The sequence below is a fragment of the Propithecus coquereli genome, unplaced genomic scaffold (genome assembly GCF_000956105.1).
Source record: "Propithecus coquereli isolate 6110/MARCELLA unplaced genomic scaffold, Pcoq_1.0 Scaffold518, whole genome shotgun sequence".
In the NCBI taxonomy this organism is placed as follows: domain Eukaryota; kingdom Metazoa; phylum Chordata; class Mammalia; order Primates; family Indriidae; genus Propithecus; species Propithecus coquereli.
The window spans coordinates 1,759,296-1,771,312 of record NW_012151041.1 but is presented as its reverse complement, the minus strand read 5'-3'; the positions used below and the strand labels follow the sequence as shown (position 1 = coordinate 1,771,312).

At 42.1% G+C, this 12,017-nt stretch overlaps 1 pseudogene; it reads left to right on the top strand.

Annotated features, from left to right (window-relative positions):
* The first annotated feature begins 1,827 nt into the window (after positions 1-1,827).
* LOC105820291 lies at positions 1,828-3,272 on the top strand (annotated as a pseudogene).
* The last annotated feature ends 8,745 nt before the right edge of the window (positions 3,273-12,017 follow it).

The following is a 12,017-nucleotide window of genomic DNA, read 5'->3' as shown; positions in this document are numbered from 1 at the left end:
AGCCTGCATCTCAGCGGGGAGCTCGAGCGGACGCTGCCATGGACTGGGGTCAGCGCGTGGGTGGAAACTGTTGGCGTCCCAGCCTGAAACCGAGAGGGGGATGAAGACGAAGATGGTGGGAATGGAGCGTCCAGCTTCCAGATCTCCCCTGTGGTAATCTGTAGTGTCATTTTTAATCGGAGCCCACTGTGCCTTCCCCTTGGAGTGTGCCACGGTGTCTCGATTTCTGTTCTGTACGGATTCGTTCTAAGTGGCCTTTCTCCTGGTACTGGTTTTGCTCTGAGGACAAGAGCCTCTTATTAAAAAAAGGTGAGGACCTTGCGGTTGAGAAAGGGCAGCTGGAGAGGGGCAGGTAGGAGCCCTCGGATCCCTGGCACAATGTCCAATTTCTAGAAAAGATGGCATGATCCGCCAGTCACCTCTGACAGTTGCGGGGAGGGAGCTCCGGTTGGTGGATCAGGGTGGACCAGCCGGTGCTCAGCCTGTGTGGAGCCAGCCCTGTGCTGGGTACAGACAGGAACAATAGAAATGTATTCTGTCACAGCTCAGGAGGCCAGAAGTCCAAAGGCAAGGCGTCAACAAGGCTGGTTCTTTCTGAGGGCTGTGAGGGAGTGTCTGGTCCAGGCCTCTTTCCCAGCTTCCGGTGGTTTCTGGCCATCTTGGTGTTCCTTGGCTTGTAGGGGCATCACCCCAGTCTCTGCCTCTGTATGCACGTGGCCGTGCCCTCTGCATTTTCTCCTTTTCTGTCTTCTATAAGGACATGTGTCACTGGATTTAGGGCCCATCCTAAATCCAGTATGACCTGGTCTCAAGATCCTTAACAGAATTACATCTGCAAAGACCCTATTTCCAAATAAGGTCACATCACAGCTTCTGGGGCTAGGACTTGGACATATCTTCGTGGGGGACAGAAGTCAACCCACTGCAGACCCCCAGCCCCTAGACCAGCCCTCAAGGTCTGGTGGATAAGTCGGGTATCCTAGTAAGTAGGCAGAGAAGATGCGCCTTGAGTCGTCCATAAGGCTGGCTGGGAACTGTGAGGCAGAGTTAGAGGACACCCTGCGACAGGCGAGGGGGCATGTGAGCACAGACCCCAGGCTGCAGAACCCAGAGCTCCTGCAGGCTGAGAGGAGGGTGTTGGGAGTGTGGGCTGGGCGTGGGCTGTGGAGTTCAAAGCTGGACTGCAACAGTTAGCGGGTTACGTGACTCGGGACACCATAGTCGAGGCCTTACTCTTCTCATCTGTAAAATGGGATGATGACAATAGTATTCAGCTCACATTGATGTGAGGGGTGATGAGGGGGAAGGAAGGAGAGCTGGAGACACACAGTGACCTCTCAGCCATCGTTAGCTACTTGCACTGTCATTTCAGCCTTGGACCCCCAGCTGCCAGTGCGGAGCGGGCACAGCGCAGCTGCTCAAGGGATGATAGAATTCAGTGAACGATAAAAGCCCAAAGTACATTTCTTCCCTGTTTAAAAACAGCTTTATACCGTCATTCCGCAGGGTGGGGGTGGTGTGTGTGCGTGTGCGTGTGTGTGTGTGTGTGTGTGTGTGTGTGTGTGTGTGTGTGTGGTCGCAGCGCGCAGGCTGCTGGGTGGCTCAGAAGGGAATTCTGCCCCGCGAAGCTCGGAGCTCAAAGTGGAAGGAGGTGGAGGCGGCGCTGGGCGGCAGTGGCTCCCTGTGCCCTCCGCAGGCAGGTTGAAACCGTTGGCGGGCGCTGGCTGAGAGGCAGTGTTTGCTATCTTCGGTCAGAGGGACTGAATTTCCACAGGATGTCTTTTTACAAGACTTAAAACCTAACCATTTAGCTGAAAATGGTTATTTTTTACATGCAATGCATGTGGCGAATCAGCGAAGAAAGTACAAGTGGAAAAGCACGTGTCTGTTTGCAGAAACTGTGACCGCCTTTCTTGCATTGACTGCGGCAAAGATTTCCGGGGCGATGACTACGAAAACCATGTGAAACGCATAGGCGAGATCAGAGTATGGCGGCGAAGGCTACGAAGGTAAACCCACAAATTATCGGTAAACCCGGTATTAAACGGCAGGCGTGGATTCAGAAAACTAATGAATTAATAAAGAGGCTGAATGTCAGCCCCAAACGGAGAGAACTTTTAGAACAAATTGGTGCTTGTGACAATGTTCCCAGGAAAAAGGCAAAATTTCAGAATTGGATGAAGAACAGTTTAAAAGTTCATAATGAATCCATTCTGGAACAGGTGTGGAATATCTCTTCTGAAGCTTCCAGCAGTGAGCCAGTCAGGAAGGGACAAGATCCGCAGGCGCAACGCCAGGTGACAAATCCCTGTGCAGAGACCTCCAGAGCGAGTGACGCCAGGGAGGAGCGAGCAGAGGCAAAGACAAACAGAAGGGAAAGGAAGGAAGAGTGGCGGAAGAATCAGAAAAAAGAAAAGAAAGAGCTGAAATTAGAAAACTAAATCCTAGCACTCTGGGAGGCCGAGGTGGGTGGATCTCTCAAGGTCAGGAGTTCGAGACCAGCCTGAACAAGAGCGAGACCCCCGTCTCTACTAAAAAATAGAAAGAAATGATCTGGACAACTCAAAAAAATATATATATAGAAAAAATTAGCCGGGCATGGTGGCGCATGCCTGTAGTCCCAGCTACTCGCGAGGCTGAGGCAGGAGGATCGCTTGAGCCCAGGAGTCTGAGGTTGCTGTGAGCTAGGCTGATGCCAGGGCACTCACTCTAGCCCGGGCAACAGAGCCAGACTCTGTCTCAAAAAAAAAAAAAAAAAAAAAATTAGAAAACTCGAGGAGTCAGAGCCCTAAGAAGCGCAGAAAGGGACAGGAGGCTGACCTTGAGGCTGCCATGGAGGAGGCCCCCGAGGCCAGTGGCTCTGCAGGGAGGAAGAGGCGCAAGTGCCAGCCTTCGGAGGAGCAGTGGTGGGGACGCGGGGCTGGGCCCCCGCCGGGAAGAGACGGGGAAAAGGAAGCGGAAGCTCTCGGAAGTCGGAAGTCGATGAAAATGATGAAGATCCCAGGACATCCCGCGGATGGAGAACTGGAAGACCACGCGGCTCCCGCGAAAGGTAAATTCAGCTGGAAGGGAACCACTGAAGCAATTCTAAAGCAGGCCCCAGACAAGTAAATTGCAATCAAAAAAGCAAGGAAAAAGGTTTAGCTCAGTACTACATGGTGACAAGTGAACATCACAGATCCAGAGATGAACTCCTGGTCATGTTTAACAAGAACATCGGCAAGAACCCCACCTTTAAGTTATTAAAGGACAAAGTCAAGCTTTTGAAATGAACATTTCTGTATTTAAAAAGTGAATCCATTCTACTGACTTCTTCCTTTCACTGCTGTTTATAAAATGTGTAGTGAATTATAATAACTCAAACTGTGCTTTCTGAACCTGTTATTTTTAAGTTAAGGAAAAAATATATTTTTGGTAGACATTTTATGAAAAAATAAAATATATTCTTGTCCAAAAATAAATAAATAAAAACAGCTTTATTGAGGTATAACTTACACATCGTGAAAACCACCCATTTTAAGTGTACCTTTCAGTAATTTTTAGCAGATTTATCAATGTGTGCAATCCAGTTCTAGAACATATTCATCATCCTGCCCTTAGTCACACCTCTGCCCATGCCCAGCCCCAGGCAACCACTGACCTGCTTTCTATGTCTATAAATTTACCTTTTCTGGACATTTCAAATAAATGGAAGCAAACAATATGTAGTATTTTGTGGCTGGTTTTCTCTCACTTGGTAGAATGTTTTTGAGGTTCATCCATGTAGTGTGTTTCAGTTCTTCATTTCTTTTTTTGATAAATAGAATTTCGTTGTACATATCTGCCACATTTTGTTTATCCGTTCCTTAGTTGATCAATGTTTGAGTGATTTCCAGTTCTGGGCTGTTGTGACTAATACTGCCGTGAGCATTCACATACAAGTCTTCGTGTGGATGTTTTATTTTTCCCGGTAGATTCTTAGGTGTGAGGCTGCTTTCACAACCCTACGATACGGTGCTACTACCATCATCCCATGTTACAGATGAGAGAGAGGCTGGAGATGTTGAGAGTGTTGTCCAAAGTTCATGTTAACTTTTTAAGAAATGACTTTTTTTTCTCAAAGTGGCTGTGCCATTGCACATTCCCACCAGGTACTATGAAGTTCCGGTTTCCCCGTATCTTCTACATAGCCGTCTTTTTTATTATAGTCGCTTTAGTGGGTGTGTGATAGTTTTAATTTGCATTGTCCTAATGACTAAACATTCTGAGCATATTTTCCTGTGCTTAGTAGCTATTTGCATATGTTCTCTTTGGTGAAACATCTATTCAATTCTTTTGCCTATGTTTAAATTGTGCGTGGGTTTTTTTTTTTTTTTTGTCTTGTAAGATTTAAGAGTTCTTTATATATTCTGGAAACAAGTCTATCCTTTCCACAATGTATTGTTTTGGTACTTTTGTAAAAAATGAATTACCAATAAATGTGTGTAACTCTGTTACAATTCTGTTCCATTGATGTATACATCCACCTTTTCACGAAGGCCCCCTCTCTTCATTAAAGCTTACTAGGAGGGTAACGGTAACTTTGAAATCAGGTAGCATAAGTCTTCCAACTTTGTTCTTTTAAAAATTGTTTTGGTAATTTTAGGTCCTTTGCTTTTCCATATAAAATTTAGGATCAGCTTATCAACTTCTACAAACAAGCCTAATGGGATTTTGACAATATTGCCTTGATTTCTAGGTCACTTTGTGGAGAATTGCCATCTTGACAATCTGAGTTTTCCAATCCATGAATAGGGAATGTCTCTCCATTTGTTTAGATCATTTTCAATTTCTCTCAGCAACATTTGGTAGATTTCAGTGTAGGTCCTACGTTTATTTTGTTAAATTTATTCCTAAGCATTTTAGTCTCTTCAATGCTATTCTAAATGGAATTGTTTTCTTAATTTTATTTTTGGATTGTTTGTTGCTAGTATATAGAAATACAATTGGTTTTTGTATACTATCTTGTAGTGGAAAATCTTACTCAACTTGTTTATTCTATGAGTTTTTAATGGATCTTGGGATTTTTCCATATAAAAGATCGCGTTATCTGTGAATAAAGATAGTTTAACTTCTTCATTTTGAATCTTGATGCTTTTTATTATTTATTTTGCCTTATTGCCCTAGTTGAAACCTCTGGTGCCTTGTCGGATAAACGTGGTGAGAGTGGACATCCTTGCCATATTGCTTGTTCCTGATCTGAATGGTGAAAGAAAGATGAAACCGAAAGCTTTCTCCTTAAGTATGATGTTAGCTAGGGATTTTTTTGTAGTTGCCTTTACCAAGCTGAAAAAGTTCCTTCTATTCCTAATTTGTTGAGAATTGGTTTTTTTTTTTTTAAATCATTAATGGCTACTGAATTCTTTCAAATGCTTTCTGAGGTAATCATGTTTTTTTCGTTTGTTCTATCAATATGGTGTATTACACTAATTGACATTTGAATGTTAAACAGGGCTTGCATTCCTAGGATAAATCCCACTTGGTCATGGTGTATAGTTCTTTTTATATGTTGCTGGATTCGGCTTGCTAATATTTAGTTAAGGATTTTAGCATTTGTTTAATGAGGGATATTGGTCTGCAGTTTTTCTTTTCTTGTAATGTCTTTGTCTGGCTTGGACATTAGGGTAATACTGGCTTCACAGAATGAGTCGGGAAGTGTTCCCTCCTCTATTTTCTGAAAGAGTTGGTGAAGGATTGGTATTATTTCTCCTTTAAATATTTGGCAGAACTCCCCACTGATGCCACATGGATCTTGGCTTTTCATTATGGAAAGATTTTTAATTATTAACTCAATTTTTTTGTATTTTGTTGCAGGTCTATTCAGATTTTACATTTCACTTTGAGTCAGGTTTTATAATTTGTGTATTTCCAGGAATGTGTTCATTTATCTAAGTTGCCCAATTTGTTGGCATTACATTGTTTATAGTATTCTCTTATAATTCATTTAATTTATATATGATCGATAGTGATGTCTCCCCTTTCATGCCTGATTTTGTTAATTTATGTATTTTTCTTCCTTTTTTTTGGTTTATCTAGCTAAAAGTTCATCACTTTTGTTATCTTATTAAAGATCCACCTTTTGTTTCATTGATTTTATGTATTGCTTTTTGTTTCCTATTTCACTGATTTTTGTTCTAATCTTTCCTATTTCCTTTCTTCTGCTTGCTTTTTTTTAGTTTGCTCATCTTTTTCTAGCTTCTTTAGTTGATGCTTAGAATATTTAAGACCTTTCTTTTTTTCTGACATAGATGTTGAAAGGTATAAATTCCCTTTAAGTATGTTTAGCAGAATCCCATAAATTTTCATATATAGTGGGAATTTTTTATCCACTTCAAAACATCTTCTTCAAAACAGTTCTCTTGTAATTTCTTCTTTGACTCTTGAGTTATTTATAAATGTGTTGTTTGGTTTTGCAATATTTGGGCTTTCACAGATTTCTTTCTGTTGTTAATATCTAATTTAATTCCACTGTGGTTGGAGACCACACTTTGCATGGTTTCAGTCTGGTTATGTTTACTGATCCTCATTTTAAGGCCCAGCCCATGTTCTATCCTGGAGAATGGTCCATGTGTGCTCGAAAAGAATGTGTATCCTGCCGTCATTGGGTTAGATAGGTTGAGTTGGTCAATAGTGTGTTTAAATCTTCCATATCTTTGCTGATTTTTAAAACCTAGTCATTCTATCAGTTATTGAGAGTGGGATTTGACATCTCCAACTATTGTCTATTTCTTTTTTTTATTTTTGAGACAGAGTCTCACTGTGTTGCCCGGGCTAGAGTGCCTTGGTGTCATCCTAGCTCACAGCAACCTCAAATTCCTGGGCTCAAGCGATCCTCCTGCCTCAGCCTCCTAAGTAGCTGGGACTGCAGGCATGCGCCACCATGCCTGGCTAATTTTTTCTATATATTTTTAGTTGTCCAATTAATTTCTTTCTATTTTTAGTAGAGACGGGGTCTTGCTCTTGCTCAGGCTGGTTTCGAACTCCTGAGCTCAAGCGATCCGCCCGCCTCGGCCTCCCAGAGAGCTAGGATTACAGGTGTGAGCCACCGCACCCGGCCTGTCTATTTCTTTTTAAATTCTATTGTTTTTTTCTTCATGTATGTTGAAGCATTGTTATTAGGGGTGTGAACATTTATACTTTTTATATCTTCTGGATATATTGACTTTTTGATCATTATGAAATGTCCCTTTTGTCTCTAGTAATATTTCTTGTATTAAAGTTTATATTGTTTAATATTAAAATAATCACTCCCAGCTCTCTTACAGTTATTGTTTTCATAGTACATCATTGTTCTATCCTTTTACTTTTAACCCATTTGTGTTTTGGATCTAAGATATGTTTCTTGTAGATAGTATATAGTAACATCTTGCTTATTTATTCAGTCTGGCAATCTCCACCTTTTTATTAGAGTGTTTAGACCGTTTACATTTAATGTAATTTATATTACATATCCTTAAATTTACCATTTTGCTATTTTCTATGTCTCCTGTCTGTTGTTGTTTTATTCCTCGGTTCCCTGTTTCTTCTTCACTGATTTCTTTTGTGTTACATAAATATTTTTAGTGTCCCCTTTTAATTCCTCTTTTTAAAAAAACCTATATTTTAAGTTATTTTATTAGTGGTTGCTTTAGGAATACAAAATACTTGTAAGTTGTCACAATCTATTTCAAATTAATACTAATTTACTTCTGACCAAATATAGGGAGTTTACTTCAATATAGCTTTTTTCCTTCCTTCTCTTTGTGCTTTTATTGTCATAGATGTATATTACATATATATTATCTATATATCTATATCTTTTTGTATTATAAGCCCAATAATGTACTATAATCATTGCACATGTCTTTTAAAGAATTTAAGAGAACAAATGTATTCACAGAATATTTTATATTAACCCTAATATTTACCATTTCTAATGTTTTTTATTTCTTCTTGTAGATTTAAGTTACTATCCATCTGCTGTCATTTACTTTCAGCCTGATGGGCTTCCTTTAGTATTTCTTATAAGGCAAGCTGGCTAGCAGTGAATTCCATAAATATTTGTTTCTCTAGGAATGTCCGTATTTCACCTTCATTTTGGAGGATGGTTTTGCTGGATATAGAATTCTCAATTAACAGGTTTTTTTTCCTTTTAGCACTTTGAATATGTTATTCCACCACTTTCTGCTCTCTGTTTCCCTGACGAGAAGTCAGGTGCTAATCATATTTTTTCTGAATATCTGATGAGTTGTTTTACTCTTGCTTCTTTCATGATTTTCTTTGTCCTTTATCCATTAGATGATGATGTGTCTAGGTATATATCTCTTTGTGTTTAAGCTGCTTGGGTTATTGAGTTACTTGGATTTTTTTTTTTTTTTTTGAGATGGAGTCTTGCTCTGTTGCCCCGGCGAGTGCCGTGGTGTCAGCCTAGCTCACTGCAACCTCAAACTCCTGGGCTCAAGCGATCCTCCTGCTTCAGCCTTCTGAGTAGCTGGGACCACAGGTGTGTGCCACCATGTCTGGCTAATTTTTTCTATTTTTAGTAGAGCTGGGGTCTTGCTCTTGCTCAGGCTGGTCTCTAACTCCTGAGCTCAAGTGATCTTCCTGCCTCGGCCTCCCAGAGTGCTAGGATTACAGGCGTGAGCCACTGTGCCCGGCTGAGTTACTTGGATGTTTAGAGTAAAGTTTATCAACAGTCTTGGAAACTTTTTGGCCATTATTCCTTCATTTATTTTTCTAGCCCTCTTTTCTCTCTCCTGTCCTCTGGAACTCCCATTACATGTATGGTGATGTGTTTGATGTTTTACGGGTCACTTCACTCTTTTGTCCTCTCTGTTCTCACATTGAGTATTTTTTATTGCTCTGTCTTCAAGTTCACTGATTCTTCTTCTATCTCAAGTCTCCCACTGAGCCCCTCTAGTGAATTTTCCCCATTATTATATTCTTCAACTCTAGAATTTCCATTTAGTTTAAAAAAGATTATTTCTTCCTTCTTATTCAGAATATGTATTTATTGATTTATTATTGTCAAACTTCAGTTAATTCCTTGATCATATTTATAATAACTCTTTGAATGTTTTTACTGCCAAATCCAACTTCTGAAGCCCCTCAGAGACTACTTTCCCCTCCCTATTCCCCCTGGAGAAGAGGTCATATTTTCCTGTTTCTTTCCATTTCTCATATTTTTTGTTGAAATTGGACATGTTAGATAATGTGTTGCATCTACTCTGGATTTTGATGTCCCTCAAGAAGGTTGTTTATTTTTGCTTGTTCATTTTTTTGTTTTGTAACTTGCCTGGGCTAAATCTAGGAAATTTGTTTCCCTTGCTGTGTGTAGCTGCTGATGCTCAGATTTTTTTTTTTAATTTCTCATTTTTATTTTTAAGCCTAGTTTTTGTGCCCCTTGTCTGCATAGCATAGAGGCTAGCCAGTGTTTGATCAGAGGTTATTCTCAAATACCTCAAGCTTGACTTGTGTGTGAATCAGAGAGCACATTCAAAATTCGTGCCATTTTCAAGTCTGTCCAGCTTTTAGTTTTCATCAGGCTTTCACGTTTCCTGTGTGTGCATGTAGCCTTAGGGTCAGCTGGTGTCATGGCTGGTTTGGACCCTTCCCAGCCTCCATTACCCACGCATGCAGCCTCAGCCATTCCACGTGGCCTCTCAGATTAGCACCTCCACTGACAGTGCCACTAGGCACGAACATCACCCACTGTTCCAAATTGTGTAATTCCCCTTTGACTCACAGCCTGTCCTGCCCTGAGGAATCTTGGGGCAGTCTGGGAGCTGCCCTGGGCCAGGACCCTGCAGATCGGCACTGTTTCCACCTCAAGTTCAGCATTTTTCAAGGATAAACAACTTTTCAGGTTGGTGCATGCCATGGGATGGTTTCCAGAGTATGGAAATGATTATTTTTTTGGTCAATTTTGTGTAGCTTTATAATTGACTTTGGGGAGAGGATTTGCCAATCTCCTCACTTGGCTGTGAACTGGGAGTCCAGAAGTACAGTTCTGACTGGGAAGAGCAGTGGGCAAAGATGAGGGTCCTTGGAAGGATAGGGGAAGGGATAAGTGGTTAGATACAAGGCTGATAATGTTGCCTAGGGCTGGATGATGGGACCTTGTTTAGAAGAGGAAGAAAATGGCAGCACCCATGGAGCAAGGGTTTTTGTCAAGTTCTCGAACCTTAGTCAGTGGAGACACGACACTGAAACGTGGGTCTCCTGACTCCCGATCCACTGCTCTTTTCCCTTTTCCCCAATTGCTGGTCATGTTAGCAGCTGTAGGTTAGAAGTCCAGATCTAGAAGTTTTCAGTGCGACAGGCACTTCCATCCACCCATCCTTTCACCCATCTATCTATCCATCCATCCAGCAAACACTGATGAGTTCCCACTGAGTGTCCAGCACTGTACGGGGTTCTGGGAAGACAGTGATGAACAAAAACTGACCAAGTCCCAGGGCTCGTGACCCTATAGTCTCAGAGGAGGGACATTTTGGTCTCAGGAAAGGGCTTTGCAAGAGCCAGATTTAAGAAATATCCCATGTTTATCTGTTAGTGTTGATTAAAGCAGTAGCCATTTCCAAGGAAAACAGTAAATTTTATTTACCCCCCAAGCTGCAATCCCTGAAACCATGATTTTTCAACCAAAATATTATTTGTCAAAAAATTTTAAGTGTGCAAAGCATTTAAATAAAAACATCAATTTCACATTCAATAGTTTGGTAGCAAAAATCTTGATTTCTGAAATGAACCTGAAAGGCAAGAATACTGTGAGGTCTCTTTCGAGATGTCTATTAAGCCGAGGGCTTTGAAAACCTTTGCTCTGGAGGAATCTATAGCTGTGAGGCCCCGGGCCCTACGCAGTGGAGCATGATGGAGCGCCATAGAACTCAAACACTTGCCAGTTGCTTTTAGCTGCCTATGTGATGCCAAGCAACCATATGGAAACTGAAAAATTCAGCAAAAAATCTGGATGCCTTGTCTATATGACAACAAATAATTGGATATTTGGAAACAAAAGATTTTTGACTAAACCTTGGATCATCCTCTGGAACTTTCTAAATACAACCTCGGAGGAATTTATGGCGTTATGAATTTTATGTAATCCTTCTCTGTTTTCTTCCTGGGTGAACTCATTCAACCATCATGCCTAGATCTATGTCCCAAGCCCTGGGAATCTCCTGGTCACCATTTCCAAAGGCACCTTGAGCTTCCCGCCAGCGTGGCGGTGACAGTTAGGACTTGCCTAATGTTCACATGTCCCCGCCTTTCCCGGCGTCCCTTGTTGGTCAGTGGAAGTCACGAACCCAGGCTTGCCCGATGGTCTGTGAGTGATGGAGTGACTTCCAGGTTCCATCCTTGCAAAACATCCTGTGGTTCCCTGGCTCTCTCTTCCCGTGCCATGTGACCTTGGAGGCTGCTTGTTCCGGATGGCAAAGCTACGAGATGGAGTAGGGTCACCCAACTTTGCACCCGCATCAGACTTGGTGAATGAGCAAAACGAATCTTTCTTGGGCTGCCCACTGAGCTTGGGGTCAGTTTGTCACTGCAGCCCCGCCTAGACTGTCCTGACTGACACCTCCAGATGCCCCACAGACACCTCAGAGGCCATGTGTTCAAAGTCTTAAAGGCGCCTTCTCCTTCAGTTTTGTTCCCAACCTAGGGAAGTGACATCCTTGTTTCCCCATACACCAGTCTCTCTTGGTTCCAACCTCTTCCCCCACCCCCCCTGCAAGCAGAAGCTCTAGGGACCCACCTCCAGCTCCTCCTCCCTACCCCTACTCTTCCCGTTCAGATCTCGCCACCTCTCACGTGGACCAGTGTCACGGTCTCCCAGCAGCCTCCCTGTCTCTCTTCCCTCCGGCTTTCAGAAGCTGCCAGAATTACCTTTTGGAAGCACGAATCTGACCATGTTATTCATTTTCTTGAAAACCCGAGATGGTTCTCTTCGACCTAAGAATACAGCACAAACACTAGCGCCCCAAATCCACAGCTGTGGGTCAGCCTCTGCTCCATACTCG